Below are 25937 nucleotides of genomic sequence, written 5' to 3'. Positions count from 1 at the left end.
AATGAAATTTACCTATCAGTCTTAAAGCTGTAACAAGAATGGGTCTATTTTCGTAACTTTCAGCTTCTCACGATGATCTGCCATAGGGCTAAATTAATTTTGTGGCGTGTTTACTGCTCATTCATCATCAGAGCCACAGGAATGAAGCAGTCATTGGGATAGAAAAGCATTCTTATTTTGTGAACAGTGCCAGGCTGACAGGTCTTGCAATGGAAATCCACATATAACACAGTACAACCACCTATTCCTGGGCAGTGAACTCCTATCAGGGGAACTGAAATAAGGGTCTCCAGGTCCAAAAGCATGACAGCTGAACAAGAAATTGGATACAGACATTTATATCTTTCTGGAGCTTGTCGCTAGAAGAAGGCAAAAGGTTTCACAGAATGCCTGCAGTTTTCAGATTCCAGCAACTCTTTTGGTAGAAGCAGAGTGCAAACCTCCTCTTCATTTTCCCCTGGGGCGGCCCAAGTAGTGACTTTGTCAAGGCTCTTATGCATACCAAGTTTGTGTCAATGACTTAGGAGTGAGGCATTCTTCCTCCACCATCTCTCTGGCTGTTGATGTACAAAAATACACACAGTAACTAGAGTAGTATCCTTTCCAAGAAGGGATAATCTTCCAATCACTTTTTTTCATCTTGGAGTTGTGTTCCAGAAGCACATGTGCCAGTGGCTGGGCCATGGCAGGGTTTAGTTTCTTCAGGGTTCTCTCTTGCTGAAGAAATCAGAAATCCCCATGTGTTCAAACTAGATTTTTCTTTCTCCTTTACTGTGAACTGATCTAAATTCATATTTGCAGTTCAGAGTTTATTTTTTTTGTAAAGGAGAGACTTTCATCTTTCTTTCCAATTTCCCATTTAACTAATTAAAATTATTTAATGGATAACATCAAATATATTTTTTCCTAAGAATTACTAATGCGGTTATGTAGCTGAACAAATCTGAGCACATAAGGAAGCAGATGCCGATGAAGTTATAAGAAAATTGATGAATGTCATCTTTATAAACCATTTTTGTGCACTTAAAATAATTAAATTATTTTTGTGCAGAGAGAAATACTTATTCAATATGTCTGAAAATTATTTCCTAGCATTTTAATTTATTTTGATTTGTTTTTTAGATCCACAGAAATCTCAAATAGGTTGTCATATAGGAAGGAAACATCTAGTCTATAACAGAAATGTTAAAGGAAACAAAAGGTGTTCAGCTTGCATGGGACTGCACAAAGGAGGGTTTTCACCCCTTACTCTTCTGGTATGAGGATTACTGTTGACAACTTCATGCTTCGGATCAGGGTATAAGAGTCATTCTGAGTACATGAATCTGAACTAGCAGCATGTCTACATGGCACCGAAGTACTATCTTATAGGAACTTTCAAATTGCTTGTTGTTTACTATTTAGGATTAAAGAAGAAAAGTTCACTGTTATGGAATTTATAGAAATAAAAGTGTCAGGATGTGCTGGGCCATTCAGTTTAATTTCCTGCTCTAGACACGCTAGTAGCCGGCAGTATGATCTTTGTACTCTGTTCAGCTTGACTCCAGCTAGAACATATCAAATTGTAGTCAGTGCCCTGGTGTAGCTGGATATCAATGCAAGTTTATGATCAGCTTTCTTAATTTAAGTTTATATACCTTGGTACACAAAATAAATCAGTCTGTTTTCTACAGCACAGAGCACATCTCTGGCATCTTATAAAGGATAGCTACCAGTGATGGTGGATATTTCTGTGGGACGTACTTCCCATGTTGGGCTTCATCTCATGTGTGATATGATTGAAATATGCTATTGTGCCTCTTCAACACAGATTGAACACTGTATCTTGGGTAAGGACAGATCATTGTTGCTTTTTCTTTAGAGGAAGATGAAGATGCTTTAAGGCTGGAATTTTCTCATCAAAGAGGTCACTTGAGTAACCAAGCTTTAGCTTTTGTTAGTTTTTTTTTCTTTTTTTTCCTGGAAGGCTATGGAAACTGAAGATCTTGACTGAAACACTGATTACCTTATGAGCAATGAGAGAATAAGAGATTGCGTTATGAGGTATGAGATAAGCCTTCTTATTTCATAAAATAAATAAGGTAATATATTCAGAACAATAACATTCAGAAGAATAGATACTTCTTGGACTGAGCTTGTTTGATATTTATTGTAGGGAGTGCAGTGAAGCTTTTGGGTATGTCTGCCTTTTCCAATACTAATTGCAGGTGAGAACTCTTATTCTTCCCCAAGGGAATGGACTTGCCAGGATAGTTGGAGTTGGTAGAGTCAAGCTGTGAGAAGTATAGGAGCGGTCCTGCTAGTGTGCAGGTGTCTCAGGTGACCGTTTCCCTCCATTGACATTAGTGAGAAAGAAGTCTGGTGTTGGTCCATTAAATCTGTGCATATAAATCTTAATGACTGACTTCAAGACATAATTCTGGAAAGCATCTGCAGCCAGGCAGCAATTAAGTCCAGGATGGGAGCAATGACATGATTAAAGTTAAGCACGTGCTTATGATATTACTGTGAACAAAGCCAGAGTTGATGGCTACTGCATCACTTCCGGAGGTTTGAGCTAAAGTAAATAAATGGTAGATGAAGTGTCAGCCACACTTCCACTTCTGGGTTTTAAGTGTGTCATTAAATCCTACTTGTCCATGCTTTAGTGCTTTATTGTTACAGTTGTACTGGTAGGATAGTAAGAAAGGGGAAAAACAAAAGGGTTGTTAACCCCAATAACTAATTTGCCTACTAGCTCAGGATGATTTTTGGTGTTGAATGCTTGATATTTTGGTGAGATTTAGAAACTGACAGGGAAAGTTTTGCAGTCAAAAATCTGACCAAGAGTAGTTTTGTCATCTATAGCTAAGTAATTAGCCTAGACAGATCAAAATCAATTGCAGCAGATGTAAGTGCAGCATATAATACTATATCCATAGCATTTGCACAGTAACGGATGTTGTGGTTCACCAATTCTGAATTATTTTTGGTCCTCAATTTCTTGTAACGCTAGAAAAAAATCATTAAGAAACACCAATCTCTTGCAATGAATAAGCACTGTACGCCAAGTACTTTTGCAAAACAATTCCCTCCCACCCCCTTCCCAGACATTTAAAGTTTTGTCTGTCTCCAAAACATGTCAGAAGAGGTTATGATATCTTGACTATTCTTTGCTCAAATGCCTTGCAATGAAATGCACGTAAGTTAATTTTAGAACAATAATATCCATGAGATTGTTGTAGGAGTTTTGAATAATACAAATTATGTACACTAATTACAAAAGTATAGAAACTTCATGCAGAATATAAAAATAACTTTGAATATTGATTTTGAGATCTAAGACCCATAATGTAATAATCATATGTTTGGACCATTATGTAAATTAATCTAAAATCTAACTGTAATTACTCAGACATCAGTAAAGGATCTGGTTATTTAGGGCCAAAAGAGCCAATGGTAGAACTTATCTTAGAGTATCTTAGAATATAACATTCAAGAAGATATGTGTCAAATGGAGAAAAGCACTGACAAGTAAAATATTTCTGTGGCAGTGTATCTTTGAAAAGAATGCCAAATTAGATTGTGTTCCAACTTCACTGATAATACATTTTATAGTTTCTTAGACCTTTGATTCCCAGTTGATATACCATGTTCAGTGAGATGCTCTCAGTACTGACCTTTCAGCAAACACAATTCCACTATAATTCACATTTTATGCAATACAAACTTGCATTTATCGCTATTAATTCCTAAAATGGTGTATAGAGAATATGAAATAGATGAACTGTATTCTGGGTAAGTCGAGAGAAATCACATAGATAAGCTTGGGAGATGTTACTGCGTTATATCACAAGATTTATTGTACAGTTCTCCACACACTGTATGTTAAACAAAATTAGTATTAGTGAATCAGTGGTGGCAGACAAATGTGGCATAATTATGAACTGCAAATGGTAGCATTGTCCTTTGTTACTTGTGCATATAAGTCATTAATAATAAAGTCACACACGGAGTTGTGGGGGCTGAAAGTACTTTAAGAAATTATAGTACATAATTACATCTTCACTCTTTTGGGGTATTTTTTCTTGCCTCTTTTGAATGTTTTATGAATTTTAGCTCTTTACAGACAATAAATATTAGTAGCTCTTTGATTGCGAGCCAACTCAATAAGAGTTGTAAGTGCAGTGGTCTAGATCTTCTGCTGGTGTAAACTGGTACAGCTTTGTAGATTTTCAGCACCTTTACCATCATACTGGAATGTGCTGCTTTACACCAGCTGAGTATCTGCCTGAGTATAAGATTTAGCATTGAATTGGAGCTGGAGAAAAATGTGTGTGTTTTTCTTTTTTTTTTTTGCATTTCACAGAATCATCTAGGTTGGAAGAGACCTCCAAGATCACCTAGTCCAACCTCTGACCTAACATTAACAAGTCCTCCACTAAACCCTTTCTATGAAGTCTGTGGTAGAACTCTGTTCTGTCTGTATGGAAAGTGGCCAGCCCTTTGGAAGAGACACCACAGGGCAAAGGCTTGTCGCTTTGCATTTTCATTTCTGGTCTGTAGTTAGCAGTGAATAGCCTGGAGGGCTGCCCGAGGGGATGGTGTCCACTGACATGAGTCAATGTGACAGACTGGGTGTATTCGAACATACTGTCTCTTGGCCTGAGTGGAACTTTCTGTTGGTTTGTGCCCCTTATAAGGCAGGTAACAGCCTTCTGTCTTAGCACAGACACCTCTGCTTTCCTTAGCCACTCATCCATCCAAAGCGAGAGGTATTTTGAACTCTGGTTGAACTGTAGAGCCAGGAAGGGGCTCTCCACTGCATGGGAGAGCACAGACCGCAGAGAGAAGTCTAAGATCAGGATGTGAAAATGCTGTGAAAGGGGTAGTCTTCTGAGAGCAAGGCTGCAGTGCCACTCTGTGCATTATTCAGGAGGTAGAGGTGGTAACTAAATGCCTTATTACTGTTATGTGACAGTTGAACATATAGGTCAAAAGAGAGTGGGGAGATGACTATAAAAAATATTTTGTGCTAAACAATATCAGTGCATGCTACAAGGGCCAAAAGTACTTGAATGAGATATAGATTGCATAAAATGTCAAATGTTAGATGCATTTGTTGCTGAGTTGACATGCAGTGCTGCAGGGTAGTTACCTCAGGTCAGCTCAGCGTGAGCAATGTGTGAAGTGGTGGGGAAACTGGTGACCTGCTTGAACAAATAGTCTCTCCAGGGTTCACTGGAGGTTCAGAATGACTCCTATCTAAAGGGCAATGTCCTTATCATAGTTAAGCCAGTAGCAAAACTCTCATTTTCCCAGATATCTCTCTAGACTATAGCCAGAGAAAATAACTTCAAGCATCAGTTCTCCACGGGAGCCATTGGTGAATTTCTGTTATTGTGCTGAAGATCTTCCGGCACTGATATTTTCTTCCTCCACCTGACATGCCCTCATACTGATCCCTTAGAGTCTACAGCTTGCTAGAGAGAAGCTGCTGGAGATGCTGCTCAAAGTTCAGCTAGTTTTGAGATGGTGATGTTGAGCATTAAGAACATGAGATCTGTCTTGATTTGTAGGTGAGGATTCCTAGCACGTCTGTTCCATTCTGCTCTTGCTCAGTTGCACAACTGAAATGTGGCCTTGAGAGGAATACTAAGGGAAAGTTGCACTGTGAGAAAAACAGTAATGCTAAGACCCATGTCGTTTTAATATATTTAAACTTTCAAATAACGAAATGTGCACAGCAGTGGTTTAAAAATCATTTTCATGTAGGTCTCTTCCTCCGCCACTCCCCGCGTGTTCCCCTCTCATTCAGGAGAGGTAGTGTTGGGGTGTCATCTTGTCTCGTCACACGTTGGTGCAGCTGGTGCAGTTCTGTACTGGATGGGGATGCTCTATGGGAAACAAAGGCTTTGCAAGACGTGGTGTTTCACCTGGGAGCAGGTAGTGTCTCAGTGCTCCTGGGTTAGGGGAGGGCCATATAATTTGGAACCGCTGCTCTTAAGATGAGGTCTGAAACTGGCAGCACCTGGCATCAGCTTGGTTTCCATGGATTTTCTATTCTGAACAGCTTTGTCTGGTATGGAAAGCAGTTGTCTTTGCTCAAAGCAGACATCAGAAGAAAGGTATATTTTGTACCAATTTAACATTTCTGTAGTCATTAGGTGACACAATTTTATTACTACCCTATATCAACTGGGTTCTAAATGCAAATTCAACACCTTATCAAAATTACTGAACAACCAAATTACAGTAGAATTGGGCTAGGTAAATGAGGATGGCAAATTGATGAGAAAATCATCACTTAAATAAAAATTAACAGAGCATCAAAAGCCAACTTGATTATTGTATAACAATTAGATAGCAACAGTTTATTGTTTGGGTAAAAACTAGTAGTGCAGTACAAAATATTTCTATATACTCTCAACTACAGCAGGTGTACTGCTACCACAGGTAGCAGAGGAACAGCAGATGAATCTGTCAGAATACAGGCATGTGATAGAAAGTTAATCTGTGCACAACTAGATTATTTGCTGAGTACTTCCTAGCTGTCAATTTTAAAATGGGTTAATTTTCCATGAGCTCCCAAATAGAGCAGTGCCCAGCCTTCAAATCTTTAAGCTGACCTTGGAAACTCGTACAAAATCCTACATGTCTTGGCCCTGATCCTGCTTTCATGTCTGTTCTAATTTGGGTTATTGTCCATGTGTAGAGGTCACTTGAAACTACAGGTCCCTTATGGCTGTGAGGATTGGAACTAATGTATCTTATCACAGGGTATAATTAGACGTGAAAGGCTAATTTAACTATGTGAAGGTTAATCTAGGTTAACCATTGTGGTGTTAGGGGAATACTCAGTATAATGGGGGGATACTTATGTCAAATAACATTTGTCAGATAACCTTAATACTCAAAAGTAGTACTGAGGTATATCTCATAGCTAGTTTTAAGGAAGAATACTAACTGTACAGTAAAATATATACTGCATGATGTGGTCCTTTTGTGTAGAGAGAGATAAGTTAATACAGGTATTGACTGGAGGCTGTAGACAGAAAAAAGAAGTTAATGGTGCTCTTGCTATAAGTTTCAATACATAAATAAGATATTGGGTGTATCCAAAGTGACCTAAACCTGCGCCGAAGAAAAAACCTCTGACCTCGAGATAATGGAGCAGAGAGCTTTGCTTTGAAGCAGTATTAAAAAAAAAAAGGCGGGGGGGGGGGGGGGGGGGCAGTCCAAAAGCCCCAGAATAGATGGAGGTTATGGAGGTTCTTTTCTACTGAATAGGGATGTCTACCTGGTAGTACTGGGCAACAGTTTTCAATCCTCTACCTGGGGGATTAGCATAGCTGTGTCCTGTTAAAATAATTGGACATCACGTGTGTGTGTTGTTGTAAAATATGTATTTGTGTATGCAGATTTTTCACATGTTGCTAGAAGGAGAGATCTTTAAAACTCTTGAATTTCTCTGGAAAGCCGAGGTATCCAAGAGTTTTGAAGTGGCTTGTTCTGAGAACAGTCATCACTGGACTGGAGAAAACAAACACACAAAAAAACCCAAACCAATTAAAAGTCCTTGCATTAAAATTTAGAGCTCTGAAAACTGAGACAATACTGATTTGTTTTCATATGTAGCAGGAGATATGGTAAGGATCGCCATAATGAAGCATAATGAGATTAATATTTTGCTACATTTTACTTTGTTTTTAAATACAATATAATAAAAGCTGCTCCCCGTGAAGGAAGAATGCCAATGGGTTTGGAATGCATTAGCACACTGCTTTACTTATTAGGGGACTAGATTATTTATATGGACTGAATTCACCCAAAGATTTTTTGAATGTACATAGTACTTGAACTACTGCACAGCGCAATTAAATTGAAACCTAGGAGGGCAATAACCTTGTTGGAAGATTACATTTCCCTTCACTAAACCTCAAAGACTAAGACAAAGAATCACTTCCAAAGATATGCCAGTCATAGGGATAAAGTACTTAAGCAAGGCATCCTATGTGCGAGTTTATGAGATTAGCAGGTCTTTATCTGAAATTATTTCATAAAGGGAACCCCAGTCCAGGGCGAGTGTTGGAAGTGCCATGTGCTAACCCGGGGGCAGGATAGGCATTAGCTCTGGTCCTTATCTGTGCTTGGCCGGTGTTGGCTGATTTGTGAAGTTAGCCTGCCCCCTTGGAATTTAAAGCCTCCATTTTAATTATGTTTAATCTTTCCCTACCGTAGATCCAGCTGTATAAATAATTTAAAAAGCAGAAAGCTTTTCCTCAGTAATTAATGACAGGTTTGTTACCTACTGTAACAGCCTGAGGCTTCACTTCCCTTGCATAGTTCTGTAACAGTCTCATGATTACCTAATATAACAACCAGCCTCTATGGCTTGATAAAATTATAATCAGTAGTTTGTATCAGGAGTACTTGAAGGCAGTAGAGTTGGATGTATCTACTGTCACTGAGAAAATAGCTTGAGGAAGAGAGCAGCAGCCTGTCGACAGTTTTCAACTACTCAGGAAATACTGTAGGTTACTGAGATCATTGAGGCTAACCAATTTTATGTCCAGTCAGTATTTCACCACACCTGAAAGATCAGAGACCTTTCGGGTAGGCAGAACACCCAGGTAGCAGTGGTAATAATAAAAAAAAAAAGTCTTGCACAAAAGCCCCTCACCCTCTTTCTTCCATTGTCTGCTTGGTAAGGGAACGCACTTCCATTAAGTGTCCTGTGGATGTGGGCTTCCTGTGGAGGACTCATTGTCCTCCTAAATCAGAGAAGGTCACATTTTAACTGGAGCTTCTCCTCCATCAGGTGTTAGAGGGTCACTCTTGCAGGGTCTCATCAAGGGACCTTGGGTTCCTCAGATGACAGGAAAACACAGTTCATCTGTTAAAGCTCAGCAGTGACAGCAGTACTGCAGTAGCCCATGTGGCATTGAATATGTCGCCAGGTGTTTGATATCTTTATGTTTTGGTCTTAGCTTTTTGCTTGCAACTAAACTGGAGCCTGTTTCGTGGAGCTTGACATTTCTGTGCTCCACACTCCCTGGTAGTACTGAAATGATGGTTGGATTTCCAGGAGCTTGGAATAACTCCTCTCTGCCCATTTCAGATCTAAATAGATAACGACAAATTTGGAGAGTTAAAAACCTGTGGAATCCATAATATGCTGTGATCTGATGATAACAATGACAGCAGTTATGTTTTGGCAGGCCTGCTTTGGGGTTCTCAAGGTACTGAGAAACCGTTGGATATGTATATGGTTTCTTCAAGACTTTAAGTGAATTGGAAGTTTTGGAAAGGTGAAAATCCTGAGCTTTAAGAGAGCATGTTCACCTTCTGCCATCCACATTTTTCTTTCTTTTCATGATGGATGCTTGAATGCAGGTACCCAAGCATGGCCAGTGGCCTGACCTTCCTTTGCTTATGGGCTCTAGAAAAGAATGTGCATGACTCCATGTCTGTATGAGTGAATGAATCCCTGCTCACACGGTTTCAGCTGGAAGTTATGCTTTTAAAAACTTGATGGCCCTTAAAGAGCAACTCCTTTCTCATTTAAATTTTGCCACCCCATGCGTCTTACTTTCAAGATGATTCAGGCTGTTTCAGGAATAAATGAGGGATGCTGAGAACAAGTCATAAGAATTATGTTATCCTGATCTTTTGCTCCTGACAACCTTGCTGATGTGCAGTGAAATATAAAGGGTTTAGAGCATGATTCACTATTAAACATTAAAGAGAAAAAGTTCAGCTATTCATAAATTAATGTTAAATCTGTTTTCTGCAGCCATTGTAAGGCTGGTGATAGCTCACTTGCCTGTACTCAGTAAAGAGCAATGCTCTCTAAAGAATCACATCACATCGCTTCTGCTGACAGCTATTAAGAAAAATATTTAAAATACCTCTTAAAATTGTATATGTAATTCTTGGTGAAGTGACATTGCATTTTTTTCATTAAGTCATCACCCTGTACTTGGACTGGAGTTTGTGACACACTAATTAACTCTGATTTAGCACAACCATTATTTCTGGAGTTAATGGTTAGTGAACATTGTCTAATATTATTATATAACCATTAATATGACTAAGGTAAAAAATGAGTTAAGTAAAATGGGAGGAAAGTTAACATGGCAGTTTGGAAATACAAATAGGAATTTGAGTTTCCCAGCATTAAATAAAAACAAAAAATCTGCACAATCCATCTTTATAAAAACAAGGCATGAGGATGAACAATTCTTGACTTATTAAAAGATTCAGTTCAGGGTAAAATTCACTCCTTCTTGGGGGGATAGCTCCAGCTCCATGCATGTTGCAAATCTCATATTGCTCTAGTCCTTGGTATTAGCTAGTGCGTAAGAGTAATTTATTTTTTTTCTTCCAAGGAGTTTGAGCCCTAAAGCCACAGCTTTCAATGAGGGGAGGGTCTGCACTGCCTCCACTGAGTGGGTCTGATGTGGACTCTTCTGTCTTGGTGCCAGTGTAAGCATTGGACAAGCAGTTTCTTCAGTCTTCAGACTAATGTGAAGGCATGCTGTCAGGTCATGTCATGACTCCAGGGTGAAACAAAAGCCTGCTTGAAGTCATGTTTTTTCTTTTCTTTCTTTTTCTTTTTGCTACTCTGCCATCCCTGTGCTCCCGAGAGCTGCTTCTGCAGCGTGCTATAACTGCACCTTCTGCCTGCCCACCTCCTGGGACTGGAGGGAGAGGCAGAGGGTGGCATGTCTTGGCTAGAGAAGGCTTCTGGACACAGGGACACTTTGGGCAGAACCACCCAGGGAGCCCAGAGGAGTCCTTACTGGGGGGGCAGTGAGGGAGTATGGAAAATGTTAAAAACAAAATTGGCACATAAAAATGAAGCTGAGATGCCATTTTTTTTTCTTACTTTGCTTTATAGGCAGTGAATTTTCTGAGACCTGATACTGAGACACGGAAAGCTGTCTCTCCTGTTTCCCTCATCTACACAAGCTGTGACTTAAAGAGCAGAAAAAGCAGTGAGCCTGGTAAGTGGCCATTAAACCAGACACCTCCTGCCTCTCAAGGATCAGCACAGCAAAGTAGGACAACATGGAATAAATGTGGCACTCCCACCAGAAAGATCCAATAATGCTTTGGGGAAAAAGATTTAAAATGTTCTTTTAATAATAAGTCTTGTCGATTGGTATTTTTCTCTATTTATGAGAGAGACTTTGCCTGCAGGGAAGCTCTTTGCTTGTCTGAGTTCATCTAAGAAGATTAAGCTCCAAAAGTTCATGACTAAAAAGCTCATCTGCTTTCATCTTTATTCCTCACCTGAACATGTAATCTGATGAGGGATTTCTGTATAAATATATAGATGGGTTTTGACTTTGGCTGAACTAAGCCCGAGACTTATCTCCAACTAGCAGGAGGTGGAAACGCTGCTGAGATGGTATGTTTGTCAGCAGGAGTTATAAACTGTTTGTGCGCCAGCACATTGACGTTGTCTAAGGTTTGCCTTCATAGTCTATGCCAATGGGAAAAACGCTATGAGCATAACAGGGCCCACTGCAGGAACATCTCTGACTGATGTGGGGGCAAGGAGGTTTCTGATAGCTGTTGAGTTACATACATGGTGTCAGTTCCCCGCCCCGCTGTGCGTGCCCTCCTGATGCGCAATGCGGCATAAGCTGGTGTTTGAGAGAAGATACCTACGTTTGGTGGTTTGTCAGGGTATGTTGGGGTTGGACAGGCCACAGCAGATAGTCCTCAGGTGCCTCTGAAGAGCCTGCATGATTGTTCTTATAGCTTGTGGTGCTACTTGGTTCTGTCGTGCCCCCCAGTGCATCACACCAGAAACAAAAGGGAAACAGGCAGTGGGGTTAATCCAGGGCTGGCAATCTACCTCACCAGGCAAGCCGACCTACTGTCCTTGCTGCATCCCATGTTGAATCCCGTCATTCTTTGCTTGATCACAGGAGAAGAGCTCTGTGGTTACCTTTGCTTGTAACAACCCTTTTGATGACTAGCAAAAAGTAGAAAAGGTAAGGAGAGAGGAAGGATTTCACTTCTAAAATTAAATTTATCATACTACCATTCAGGTTCTTTGGTATGCAGTGGTACAAACTTGAAAACCTGGGAGGCACACTTAACTGCATTTAAGAAGGACCCAGCATCAATTCCTAATAGGCTCTATTATCTAATAGGAATATGTGTTTACTGCATTCCAGCAGTGGTATAATTTTCTGCGTAAATATTCAAACAGGTCTGTTATAAAAAAAAATCTCTAAAAGTACTGGTAAATTTTTGAATACCATGAATTTTTAGAAGGAATTTTGAGTTAACCACCCAAACTAATTAAGTGAAATTATCCTAATTTGTTTATTATGTTAATGATCTGAATTAATTTATAGTAATTTAGCATGTATTACTAAAGATTTATTATGTTTCCCACCAAATGACTTAAGAGCTATAAATCCCATGGTTAAATGTAATTAGTGGAGACATATTTATCGAAAGGGATAATTACATCTGATAAAAGTTCTTCAGTTAGGCTTAATTAAAACAGATTATTCCCCCATAAATGAAAAGTAAATATGGTAATTACTGGATAGATATTCATTGCAGAAATGAATATCTCTGCATTTTAATTTTCTAAAGGGGAGGGAAACTAAACTATTTAACTGATGGCTTCTCAGTAAACTATGATTAATAATCCCTAGGAAACAGATATTTTTATAGGTGTAAACATTTTGCTAGTTAATGGCTAAAGTGTAGACACTAGCTGGAAAAATCAACCATTAACTCATTTTTAAGTGGACTGTTTCTGCTTTGAACTAACAAAGAATTCTGGGAAAGCTTTATTTTCTTCCAATAAGACTGTTTCTAGTTCATCTAAATAGCAGGACTCAGGAAAAAGCACATGATTTTTACTGATGATAATATGGGCATACTCTTCTTAGGCATACACTATATTTACAGTTGTTTCTGATGCTAACAGAACTTAATACACATTGCTACAAATGGAGAGATTAGATTGTAAATCTGTTTTTTCATAATTCATAAGTACATTGTGTTAAAAGCACTTTCTGCAGGGCTGTCACTGGTGAATCACATTGAAAAGAGAGGGCACAGCTGAGAGCAGCAAAAATACAAACACAAAATCAGGTTCTTTCCTTGGCTGGAATTACTTAATAAAAAATATTGGAGATATAGGGGAATAAGTGGGCTCTAACTCGTTGACTCACAGCTGTCTGGGTAAAAATGAGTAGAAATGGAGACATTTAAAACCAAATCATTGTCACAGAATGTGGCTTTGCACTGGAAAAATCAAGGCAGTGTTTTTGGCTGGAGGGAAAGAATGGCTTGTCCCCTAGCATTTTTTTTGTTTCTTTTCGGTTTTAGAAACATGCTATGTGGATCAGTTGCTTTTTTTTGTCTGTCATTGAGATCTGCTGCTGTGTCTCCTGGGATATGTAATTGTGGTGGTATGACTGGATACACAATGAAGGGTATAAAATGTTGGGACTATTTATGAAGTACTTCGGGTCATTGCAGCTTATAAAAGGTCTTATGGATGGAAGAAACATGCATGACCCCAGAGAGCTGATGTCTGTGGTTGCCTGAGTCCTCTGAGAATATACAGAGAGGTCTAGCAGCAAAGTGTGCCCAGAAAAATGCTAGTAAGCATCCCCAGGAGGCTGTGCTGTGCTGGGGAATGGATGGGTCTGCAGAGCAAAGTGGCTGGAGAAGGAGAGGTTGTTCGCTGAGATGCAGCACTGCAGGGTTTGAGACTCATTTCAGATGAGTCACTGGCTGTCTCTTTTCTTCATGTGGCCAGAAGGTTTGGAAGCAACTGGGTGGCATTCTGGCAAAGAGTGTCTATGTTCAAAAATGGGATTTTGGCAGGGAGGTGCACACTGTTTACGAATTCAGATTGCATTCTGGCAGTAATTCATACTAACACACGGACAGAGATTTAGAAAGCATCAAAGCACTTTGGCACAGCTGGCTGAAGCCCCCTCTTCTTGTTTGCACTGCTGAGCCTGAGGTGGGCTCTTGGACCTGTGAGTGACAGCAGCCTCACCCCAGCACAGCATCTCCATGTACTTCTTCACCACATTATTCCAATGAAATGTTTCATTTTGGGATCACTGCATCAAGAAAAGCTTTCCAACTTTTTGTTTCAAAGTAGTATTTTTCATGGAAGAGAGTGACCTGAACTTGAAGGTTAAAGAAGAACAACAAAAAAGTTAAATAATCCATATAGCAAAGCCAAGATTATTTTCTTTTGGGTCAAATTAAATGTTCTAGATCAATTCAAAATGAATTTAGCAGAAGTCCCCCAACATGTTTTTCAGTTTGAGCAAGACAAGTCCCTTCCATCTCCCTAACATGTTTTCCATTGATCTCTTTCATACAGACAGCATGGGCTGAAAGTCAGGACTGGGATCAAGAGGTGCACCTTGTGGTCCTAGTAAGGAAAAAAACAGGTTAGGCACATGCATCGAAGGGAGCTGTTTTTTACAGCTGCTATTCAAGTGCAGATTTTGATTTTTGCTAGTTATTGTGGCTTATTCCTGATAATGAGAAACCTCCAGTGCTCTCTTGGCCTAAGGCAGGGATGGATTTACTGGAGGGGGGAATTCAGGGACTGTACCTAGCATAAGGAACTGTTAAAAGTCTCTGGAAGCATCTTGGGCTTTAAAAAGAAAAGAAATTGGGCGAGGATCTTGGGAGCTGGGCTGTGCAGAGCTGAGAGATGTGAGAAAACAGAGGCTTTGAGATGACATGCGGACTTACAGCACAGGAGGCTTTTCAAGGTTACCTGACTGGATTAATTCACCAAAATTCTGTATCATAAGGAAGGTAGAAATCTTCGAAATCTCAGTACAGTAATAGGTTTCTTTCCATTCTGAAATTAAAATGACTGTGGCTAAATTTTAAATTAGAATAATGTGCCATGCTCGGCAAACATAATTGTGCAGACCTTACATTTATATGCTTTTCAGACTTTTCACGATGTACATACCTGTAACAACTTTACATATTGCTGAACGTAAATGATAAACATCAATTCTTTATTAGCAGTAAAAGACGAAGTATTTAAACCACCGTGAATGGAAACTCCAGTATCCACTCAGTATTTTTTTGTCATTTAAGTTAGGAGTATCTCAGCAAGTTTGTGTAATATTGGTGATAGTACAACTTGCATAGCTTGAAAACCATGAAAATGCAAATGAAGAGGGATCGTGCTTCTTCATTTGCATCTAGAAGAGAGAGAGTAAAATCTTTTTACTAGGCCTAGTAACTTCTGGGGAATTATACGAAAGGATGTTTTTTATAGAAATATATCTTGCTCATGCAATGGTCTTTAGTGAACTGACCCAGGGCAGCCGAAAAACACCTAAATTCTGGTGATCTTGGAAGGGCTTTTGTAGGAATCTCAGGACTGATGAATCATATTTGTGTATTTTGGGTTCACTAGGCACTTCAACCTCTGTCCTTAGAGGTTGTCAAGATTAACAGCTTTTCCAACAAGGATGCACCGTCTCCCCTCTTCTATCCACATAAATCCCTGTCCTTAGAAGCTCAGTAGACCATGTTATATTTTATTTGACTGCCTCCATGTGTAAGGGAGGTACTCTGGAAGTGTTTTCTATAAGGAGAAGGGAAAAAACAACAACAACAACAACAAACAACCAAACGAAGCCAAAAAGAACCCACCCACAAATCCAAAAAGCGGACCTGACCATGTCTCATAAACAAGACTGGTGACACAATGATACAGAACAGAGCCTGGATGGAGATTGAAAGAGGCAGCTTTTCTCTAAAGGATTTCTTCAGAAAGAAGAGGTGGTGAATACTGTATGAAGCAGCTGAAGAAGCTGACTGTTGCGGTTCAGTGTCCACGGATGCTCTTTATGAGGTTATACTCGGAGTTTAATTTGGACTGCACTGTAGTAAGATCCAGTTCACTTTGAAAATACAAATGCTCCTGTGCCGTATATCTTGAAGGGTTCTTCTCTGTTCTCCACTGATGTCTGATCTGAATGACGAACCCACATTTCTAAAGGAAAATCCATCAAGTTGAATTTACCACAGCAACAATGCCAAAGTGTGCCTGATATGAGTGACCTTATTTAGTGAAGCTGGATGGTAATTTTTTAATCAGAACAGCTGTTTTGCTGAAAAGGGCTGTTTTAATGACAACTTGTCCCCTATAAATAGGATTGCTCTCGGGGATTTTTTTTTTTTAAATTTGGTTTAAATGCTCAAGTTAAGTTTTATCATTTTGGCATTTTTCCCAAGATGAATGGCAAAGACATTTCAGAATGGTAACAGTTTCTGTAAAAATGGAAACTACATTTAACTTATTATCAAGGCCACTTGCTATGAAAGTATTTAATTAAAGCATTCCTATTTAAATACCTATTTGAAAGAAACACATTTTATATTAAATTTCCATTAACTTTGAAGATTTTACTAAAGAATCTTAAAGAAATCATCAAAGTTTGCTGTTGTGTCCAATTAATCACAGTTCCATATAATCATTTCTTACAACTATACTTAACATTTCCTATTGCCATAAAACCAGAAACAGCCATAATCAGTGTAATCCAAGTATTTTCAGTCTCGTATTCTGTTTTTGGCAGTGATTTGTAGCAGGCTTTCAAAGAAAGAGTAGAAGAAGAGAATCACTAAATGGCGACTTTTCTCCCCAATTATCTTTACAGATTGTGGCAGTTGTGGCTTAGGGAGTTTTGTAAGTTGGATGTAATGTTCAAGTAATCATATATAATATCTTTCTTCCATGAACTTGTCTATTTTTTCTTCAAAATTGTCAGAACAGTTGGTACTCACAAGATCCTGTGGCAAGGAAATTTAAGAAATAATTTTGTTTTTGGTGAAAAAGGAGCTTCCTTTTGCTTGTTTCAGACTGGTTTCTGCCATTTTAATTTTTTACATGCCTTTATCTTATATTTTGGGAAATAGTGGTAAAACTGCATTTTATAGGCTTTTTTTCATATATTTGATCGTTCGGGTTACTCCCTTCCATTGCTTTTCCTGGTTCTGCTCTGTCAATTTTGGGGTTGTCTACGGAGGTGGCACGCGTAGCTTTATATAGTCAACAAAGGTTGTTTCTGTTTTTTATTTTTAAATTAACTATTGCTTTCCTAATAGGTTCTAGCATTGTATTTACATTTTTTTACCATCATTTAAAGTAAGAGGATCTTTCTAGAGAGCTTCTCACAGTTACTTTAAAATCTTTTCTAAATAGTCATAGTTAATCCAGAGATAACTGAGGTCTTACGTATTTCTTCTTCATGACTTTCATTTCTTCACATTTTAACTGCCATTCTCTCACCCGCTTACTTTACGTACGAGATACCTCAGAGCCACTTTTAGTTTTGAGTAGCAGGAATAGCTTTGTATATTCGGTGAAATTCCTCACCTGAGGAGTTGCATTGGTTTCCCTGTCATGTGCCAATGCAGTGAGCAGATCCCATGGGACAATTTCTTCCTTCCTACCCTCTGTTTGCTGCCTCTGATCCTGTTGGTGGGTGCAGGAATACCATCTTGTTTCATCCCAGTACACCCTCAGCTCTTAACAAGGTTTAGATAAAGAATATGACCCAAAGCTTCTGTGAAGTAGGAGCTACAATATTTCACCCAGGTCATTCCTGTTCACAAACTTACCAAATCCTTCAAAGTATGTTTGTGAGTCAAGATTTTTTTTCTTCTAACGATAGCCATTTTAGCAGTTTTTTATTGTATTAAATTTATTTAATTGTCTGCTAATTCTGTTCTGTTTCAGCCAACCAGTCAGATTTAATGGACCTAGCTCCTTCATCCTGTGAAGCCTTTTAAAAACTGCTTTTTTTCATTTTTTCTGTCTTTAATACTGAGCTGAATGCTCAGTGATAGGGTACATGCCACAGTAAGTACTTTGGCTATTTCATATCCAATACTATCTTGGTGCTGGTGACTTGTTACTACTAATTTTATTCATTTATTCTGAAACTTCTACTGACATTTCAGTTTGACACGATTCCTCAGACATATTTCCTGTGTAGAAAAGAAAAAAAGGAGTTGAAAAATTCACTGATAGCTGAACATCCTTAATCTCTTCCATCAAGAAAGCTGATGTAAAGAATGCAGTTAGGGTTGGATTTTTCTTTTTCTTTTCTTTTTTGATTTTTTGCAACGGTTTTATCTTCCTTCAATCTTTCTTTAATAGCTCAATTTCTTATCAGTCCTGCAGACTCTTTGGTAGGATTCTTTTTTGGATTGTGGATTGAAAAAGTTTTTGCTATTTACTTTTTTTTGTCTATAACATGTTGACGGTTAGAAATCCTTTTTTTTTTTGTCCTACTTTCTTATATCTTCTTATCTAAAGTGTCAGGTTTCAACTTGGCTCTTTTACTGTTTTGGATCTGATTTCTCCTTTTAAAGAAGAATGTCCTCTGTCTCTTATTGGACATTTTTATTGTTGTCATTTGTTTGTTTTTTTGATTCTGGTTTTATATCAAACTTTCTTTGATCATTTTGAAAGGATAGGTGGCAAGCATTTCCTCTGAATATCTCATTTAGCTTTCTAAATAGTCCCCATGCAACCCATAAATGTCTTCCCTTTTTATCTTCAATCTCTTAGTTCCCTATTAATCATTTTTAGGTGTCTCTTCTATTAGAGTTAAGCATTACTATAGATCTAATCATCCTTATCACATCACTGTCACTGTCTCAATTATGATCAAGAGTAGTACTGTTCCTCATATGTGTGCATGGAATTTCAGCTCATATGAATCCTTTACAGTAAATATTTTCACCATAAGTATTTTCTCAGCTAGGTGTTGAACTTCTGCTCTCTCTGGTCTCACATTAAGAACAAGATGCTTTTCTGGGCTGGACATGTGCTGTCTGTCTGTAGCTTTAGTTTTGCCTGTTTGAATTCCCTCCTTGCCCTTTCAGTCTTGCTGATGCCCAGGCTGGCCATCACTGCAAGCTTTTCCTCCAATACTCAGCTGATGTACCATGGCCAACTGTAAAGTTTATTTATTACTTGTGTGTTTGTGTGTATAAAAAAATGTGTAGTGTGCATACACCATTAACCTGACATAAACCAGTAAGGGAATGTTTGTTTGAAGTGTTGCTGAGGAGGGAGAGCCAAAGGTATACTGACATCTAGCATGGAGAAATTTCGGAGGTGTTAGGAACAGTGTTTTCTTTAGAATTCTCTTTAAAAGCATACAAAGCTAGGGCTTTTATCTAAGAAAAGGAAGGAAAGCTCCTCTTTTCCTGAGCAACTCTACTTGTAAATGAAAAGAGCTTACCCTAATCCCTGCAGCAAGTGGTGATGAAAACCAAGAAATCCAACAAGAATAGGCCTTTTTCTGCAGCAGCACAAGAATCCTTGGGCCAGTTAATTGTTCCTTTTTTCAGTGGCTTAAATTACAAGATCTCTTGCATATTCTCGACCTGTAGTAAAAGAACATGACTAGTCATCTTCGGTATTACAATTCCTTATGGGATGCCCCATCATCTGACAGCAAAGAGTCATTGTAGGAAGCTAATAGTGCCTGAAGGTATAATAACCTCTGAGGGGAAAAAACAGCTTGAAGATGATGATCATTAAAAGCCAAAGCATTTTCTTTGACATACTACACCAGATAAGACTGGATTGTGGTTGTTATTGAATTACTATTGTAGAGGAAGTAGCTATGAATTGATGTTGTTAATTTTTTTAGGAAATGTTTTAAATTGAATGTATTTTCCTTTGATAAAAATATATATATTTCTCATTTTCTAGGTAGCATAAGCCACTTTAGAAATTGGGGGGAGTAGCAGAATTTTGTTTTCTTTTGTGATGTCTATAATAAATCATAGTATGGCATGCACATTATCATGCTGTTTTTATTAGGATGTTTTGAGTCTTGATTTTTTTTATGATGTATCAGGACTGATCTAATTTTGGAAAAACAAAGCCTTAGGGTTGTCCAGACATGCCCGATCAGCCAGATGGTTCTCTCCTTAATGGGAAGGCTTTGTGTTTGCTTGGTATAGATACATGTTCTGGTGCTCATGATGCTCCTCTTCACACACTTCATAAATTGTGGTATCTTGAAGTTTGAGTGATGACCTTTTGAACAGAGTGTTTTGGGCAGTTCAGGTGTAGAATGCTAAAACTATGGTAAAAGCCTTGGGATTGTCGCAGGTTGAGCGCTCAACATTATATGTTCCTTCTAGCAACTTTGGTCTCACTCAAGTTATGTTTACCTGGCCTCATGACAGAAATCAATCTAAATGCAAAACTGATTTCCTCAAGTTGTTTCCCTCAGTAATTTCTTTCTTTCGCTGTCTCTTGCACGCACACCTGCTCATTTGCACATGTACAGACAACAGTCTAGTAGGTACAGCTAATGTATAAGCCAATCAATCTGTGTCTGGAGGAAAATAGATTGTTTATTTCCATACCTAATTACTTCTTATTAAAGAGCAACAGAAATTTTGACAGGACAAATTATTTTCTTACATAAGTAATGAGAGAGTGACAGGCCCTCATAGGGAATGTGGAACACAACACAATAATAAATTCTTTAATAAAAAGGATAGGTAGTTTTTGTGGATTTTTTTTCCTATAGAAATATGGGTGATACTACCAATGTTCAAAAGATAGAAAAGGGATATAACATAAGCCCCTATAAGTAAGAAATCTGTCCTCCATCATGGTGAAAATGCCATGGGGAAATCCTGCAAGACAAAATGAACAGAACGATCAGTTAATACTAGCTCTAGGCTGCTAGATCCTGGGATGAAAGGGACATTAAAATCTGTGTTTTATGGCAATGAGAGGCAGCAGGTTGAACAGGATCAAAACCACAGTATATATATTCACAGTAGTAGAAGTCCTACTGTAAAGAGATAATACTCTCCCTGGATGGACAGTGGCTGAAATACTGAATAGGTGAACATCGAGAAATACCTTCTCTGCTTGATGGATCTGATAGGAGCGAGATTCTGTACCTTTACCAAAAAAAAGAATAGTAGAAACAGGAACTGAGCAATACCTTCCTATATGTAAGCCCCTGCCCACTGAGCTGTTCCCTCTTCTTACCAGAGATGCAGTGATGCCCCCGTTTTCAATGTAAGAAAATGACTAACCAAACTCTGCAGAAGTTACAACTAGATGGAGGACTTGAAAGAATAAACTACTTTTCCCTCCCTTTTCTAGGAATCAAGAGGAATGAAAATATCACAGTTTTGCTAAGTTGATTTAGGAGAAATCTTGAATTCTGTGTTTGACAAATAAGAAGAAAACTGAGATAAAGTCTGATAGCAGGTAGGGAATGCATAACATGTTACAGAAGTGTAGGAACAAACAGTGATTCACTGTGGGCTGTTATAAGAAAGTGACTTACCAATTCATAAATTCACAGTAAGCTTGCTTTTGCATTATCATCTCTGTTATCTCTGGTCCTAAGGACTGATAATGCACAGCACAAGCCATCTCCAGTCCTTTCAGTCTCTGTTACCTAAGTCACAGAGTTTCCTTCTTCATGCTCATGCTTCCCTTTTCCCCTTCAGCAGATGTTTGCTGTCTGTTCCTGTTTCTTTACATCAGTGGAGGCACTTGGGCTGAACATAGGAGTAAGGGCAAAGACCTGTAAGCTGCTCCTGGAGCAGCCCCACCACCCCTTCTTTGCCTCTCAGTGTAGCCCTATCCAAGGGTTAAAGAGAGTGGGCGTGCTGCTGGGGGACAGGCACGTCTCCTGTCTGCCCTCAGGACCAGATTGGAAGAGAAGTGCTGCAGTGACGACTCCTTCCCTCTTATTTTTACATCTTGGGCCTTATGAGCACCCCTGAGCCACGGAGTACAGTGTGATACTTCCTTTGCTTTTTCACATGAAATCAATTTTTAAAGCAGACCAATTACAGGAAATGTTTACAGTGTTTCTCTACTGCAGCTAACATGAAACATTTAGCAGCTCTCCTCATGAAGCCGTACTGGAATCCGGTCCTGCAGCATGCTGGAAGGGGTCAGTCACTGCCACATGCCAAAGTGGTCCTTTAGGAATCAGCGCAGAGTGAGCGGGGGGGGGGTACCAATGCCCGCAGTGCTGCTGAGAGCTGTAGCATGCCTGACGGAGGGAGACTGGGACCCCGTGGGCTGCAAAAGAAATGGGGTGGTGTGGAAAACACCCGACTACACTGCTGCTGCAGAGACTGGTACAGTGCCTGTGCACAGACCCAAGGAACCATGCGCTGGTTTTCCACATGCTCTCTGCCTGGCTTAGCCTGTGGAGAGGCATGTTCAAACACTCAAGTCTGCAGGCAGCCCACCATCATTTAGACTGCCTTTTTTGTGCTCTCCTATTGTTTAATTGCATATGAATTGTGGATGCCCCATCCCTGGAGGTGTTCAAGACCAGGTTGGACACAGCCCTGGGCAACCTGGTCCTAGTGGATGGCATCCCTGCCCATAGCAGGAAGGTTGAAACAAGATGATCTTTAAGGTCCCTTCCAACCCAAGCCATTCTATGAATTTGTGATGTGGTAAGGACTTCCATATCTTTTGTGGGATGGAGATTCACCTAGCCATGTCATGTAGCTTAAAAGCAGTGCAAATCCACAATGTGCTGTAGGATCTTATGGAAACATGAGCCAATGTTGACCGGTGTCACTAGCTGAAGTGTGGTGGAAGCTGTGCTTGCCCAGCACCTACGTCTGCTACCTAGACCTTTCTTGGGTGGGGTTTAGTACCTCAATGCTGCCCCTTCTGAAGAGGGAAGGAATTTTGGCCAAAGTTTAAAAAATAAAAAATAAAATTAAATTCCCCTTGCTCAACAAAGATTTGAGTCAGAGCTCTGCACGGTATTTAGCTGATTTCCTCTGACTGTTAGGAGTGGGACTGCAGTGGGGAAGATAATTACTGAAACACAATTTGGCTTTTTTCTTGTTAGCAACCCATGTCTGAGAGGGATGAGCATAGAACAAATTTCAGCCCCTGCCTATGTGCACAGTGTTACACTGCCTCAGTCTCACACCGACACTGAAATAATTGCTACAATTATAAGTAGGCCCTCTTATAACAGCATGCTGATTATTTACACGGTGCAGAGACAAGCTTTCCTCTTGCGTTCTCATGCAGGCTTGGAGTAAGATGAATCTTTCCTGCCGTTTGGATGAGACAGCAGAAGCAAACACAACATCACCTTTAATTAGCAACAGATAGGTCTGATTCTTTAGTCATACTGATTTTACAACATTGTAATTTTATAAATTTCCATCAACGTCCTCTAAATATGTACCACCTGAAATGGAAAATGCCTGCTTGATGTGCAGATTAAGTCTTGGAAGCAAGAAGCACGGAAATTTAAAGCAGAAGCTGGTCCATGGGAAAGGAATAGAAATGAGAAAGAAGAAGAATTATCCTGCTTTAACCTAATGTTGTTAATCTATATTGCCCATTATAATCTCGAGTGTCCTGCTTAGTGAAGTATGCAATCTGTAGTGCTGGTTCCTGCACAAGCAGTGTATCTAATATAAAGGACTGGCTCAACATCCATCATAATAATTACTGTGTCATAATTTTCTGCCCTTCCTACCTCTGCTGCAAAGAGATAGAATAGGCCTTTCACGTGTTTGAGAATTTTCACTAAAATCTTTCTTTTTTTTCAATATGGAAATCTGTATTTCTGCCCTATTTATTTTGCAGATTTGACCTGACATATTGAAATATACTTTATCGGAGGTGGAGAAAGTGTATTTGAATATCTGAAAAAAAATGTTAATTTCATTTAACATCTGAATTTGGTTGACTGCACTGAAAGGGATCAGTAAGCGGTTGGAAGTTACATTTGAAAAACGCTCCCAACAAAACCTTTCATTCAACCACCCACAGATTCAGTTTGACTCTAGGGTTAAATATGAAGCAGCTCAGAGTGGTTAAAATGTTTCTCTGCTTTAAGTCTTTTGTATTGAAGGAGAGGTAAGCAATTTTAACAGAAGAGTGTGAGCTCTCCCAGGTCTGTGAGGTGACACCGTTTGAAGTTGATGGTTTGGTCCCTCTTCCATGTGCGTATTTTTGCGGCAGCTTCATGGTTTTATTTTTTATTTTTTAATTTATGTTGTTATTTCTCATAGCTGTGGAGTAAAGTTTGAAAGTGTGATGTGCGTGAAACCAGCCCAGTCAAGGTTCAACAGAGTCTGTAGGGAGGCTGGAAGGGGACTGCTGAGCAGTTCCTCTCAAAGTTTCCTCCTCCACAGATGACTTAACCTGTGCCGACAGGACTGTGCAGCACCACCCAAGCATGTCCACCATTTTCGTATTGCACCCAGGTAAGATGTGTCCATCTGGGCAGCAGAAAGGTAGCACTGCCCTGTTCCTGTGTGCGTAGCTGATGCCCAGGACTCTCCGGGTTGCTCTCGGTATCTTGGTGTTTTGTTATCAATCCGTTTTCCTTCAGAGAGACCCCCATGTGCTTCTTTGCTGTTGCTGATAAGAAATACTTCTGCTCGTGTTTCTGAGGTGCTGTCCTCACAATTAATGAGCTTTGTTACAGATAAGATGCTAGAGGCTGCAAAGCAGTGGTTTATGCCTGCATTTGGGATGCATTGGTGAAGACCAGATGTGCTGATGGGAAAGTAGCCACAGGACACAGGGCAGTACCTTCAAAGACCCTCAGCTGTAGGAAAATCAGACGATAGCTTTTGGAGATTTAAGAAGGCTTGTATTTTTACATTAATACTTTGCTAAGGGAAGTCTGCATAAAGGGCTTTATTACACGAGAAAATAATTTGGTCGCTGAAAAGCAATAAAAAGATTTCTTTGTAAATGTACCGTAATAAGTGCTACTGAAGAAAATATAAAGGCTTAGTTCCACAAAGGGATCCACTTGACAGAAAACGTAATTGAGATCAAGACCTGAAGTGACCTGAGTCTACACTCAGGTTTTGTGGCTGTTATTGTTTATACATTTTGTTTTTATTTTTAACTATAGGAACATTTTTTTTTCTGCCTCCTGATGTTTTACAAATTCCATCTTTTTGATGTGTTATTGCACAGGAAGCAAAGAATAGCTTTGGCCTCTGCTTAGGACGCCCAGTAAACATGCTCAATTTTTAAATGGAAAAAAAATAGTGATAGCACTAGATCTTTTCATTTAGTCTGCGTAGTTTACTGATAATTTCTTTGACTTTAAGAATTGGTACCTTCCTCATGTTCACATTTTTTTCTTTAATATGCTTCTGTATGCAAGAGCTTTGGAAACAAGCCTGCCTACCTACCTTTATACACGTGAGTTGTCTTATTAAAGGCGATGACCTGCCTGGGTAGATCCACTTGTATTTTTCTTTCAAATCTGAAAATGTTTGCAGGATGGCTGTGGGGAGGAGCTTGTGCCAGCCTAGACAGCATTCTGTCACTGCACAAGGCGTACTTGCTGCAAAACACACAAAAATATTTTTGTCTTTCATCTCTTTCAGCTACTGGAACCTTAAAAAGTACAAAAAAAAAAAAATCAAACAGGAATGTGATGTTTAAGTAGATGATGTCTCTTTTAAAGATATAAAAGATGATTAGATTGAATATGAGCCCCAAGGATCTCCGTTGCAGAATGAGCTGCCATCCCACAGTACAACCTGGGAGAGATTTTCTACTGCAAAGGAAAATTCAGCAGCCTCAGTAGCAAATGTTGAGCTCAGCTGCAGCTGGCATTAAGACTAAATTTTTGAACATCTGAATATTGAAAGCCTTTTAAACTCGCCCAATATTATTCTATTACTGGAACAAATCTAACAGTAAATTGAAAAAAAAAATAGGAACCTTCTAAAAAATATGCCTTCCCCATCCATTCTCAGCCTCAGTATTATGTAAAGATGACAGTTATCAGCTATGTAGAAGAGCAGCTATATTAAATGTTAAATAACCTTTAACAGCACCAAATATTTAATCATAAAAAATTAAATTGACAGTGGTGTGGTTCACATAGTAT

General features: G+C 39.2%; 1 long non-coding RNA gene across 1 annotated transcript in view; it reads left to right on the top strand.

The window, feature by feature from the left end:
- Positions 1 to 25937, top strand: part of LOC106035494 (uncharacterized) — a 196668-nt gene that overhangs the window by 31309 nt on the left and 139422 nt on the right. Inside the window, exons 4-5 of the long non-coding RNA XR_010833937.1 lie at positions 10371 to 10467; positions 10883 to 10988. This is a non-coding gene — a long non-coding RNA (uncharacterized lncRNA). The remainder of the gene's footprint in view (positions 1 to 10370; positions 10468 to 10882; positions 10989 to 25937) is intronic.

This window comes from Anser cygnoides, chromosome 10 (genome assembly GCF_040182565.1).
Source record: "Anser cygnoides isolate HZ-2024a breed goose chromosome 10, Taihu_goose_T2T_genome, whole genome shotgun sequence".
Lineage (NCBI taxonomy): Eukaryota > Metazoa > Chordata > Aves > Anseriformes > Anatidae > Anser > Anser cygnoides.
Note: the sequence above shows the minus strand (reverse complement) of the source record. Positions and strands in the feature narration are given on the sequence as shown.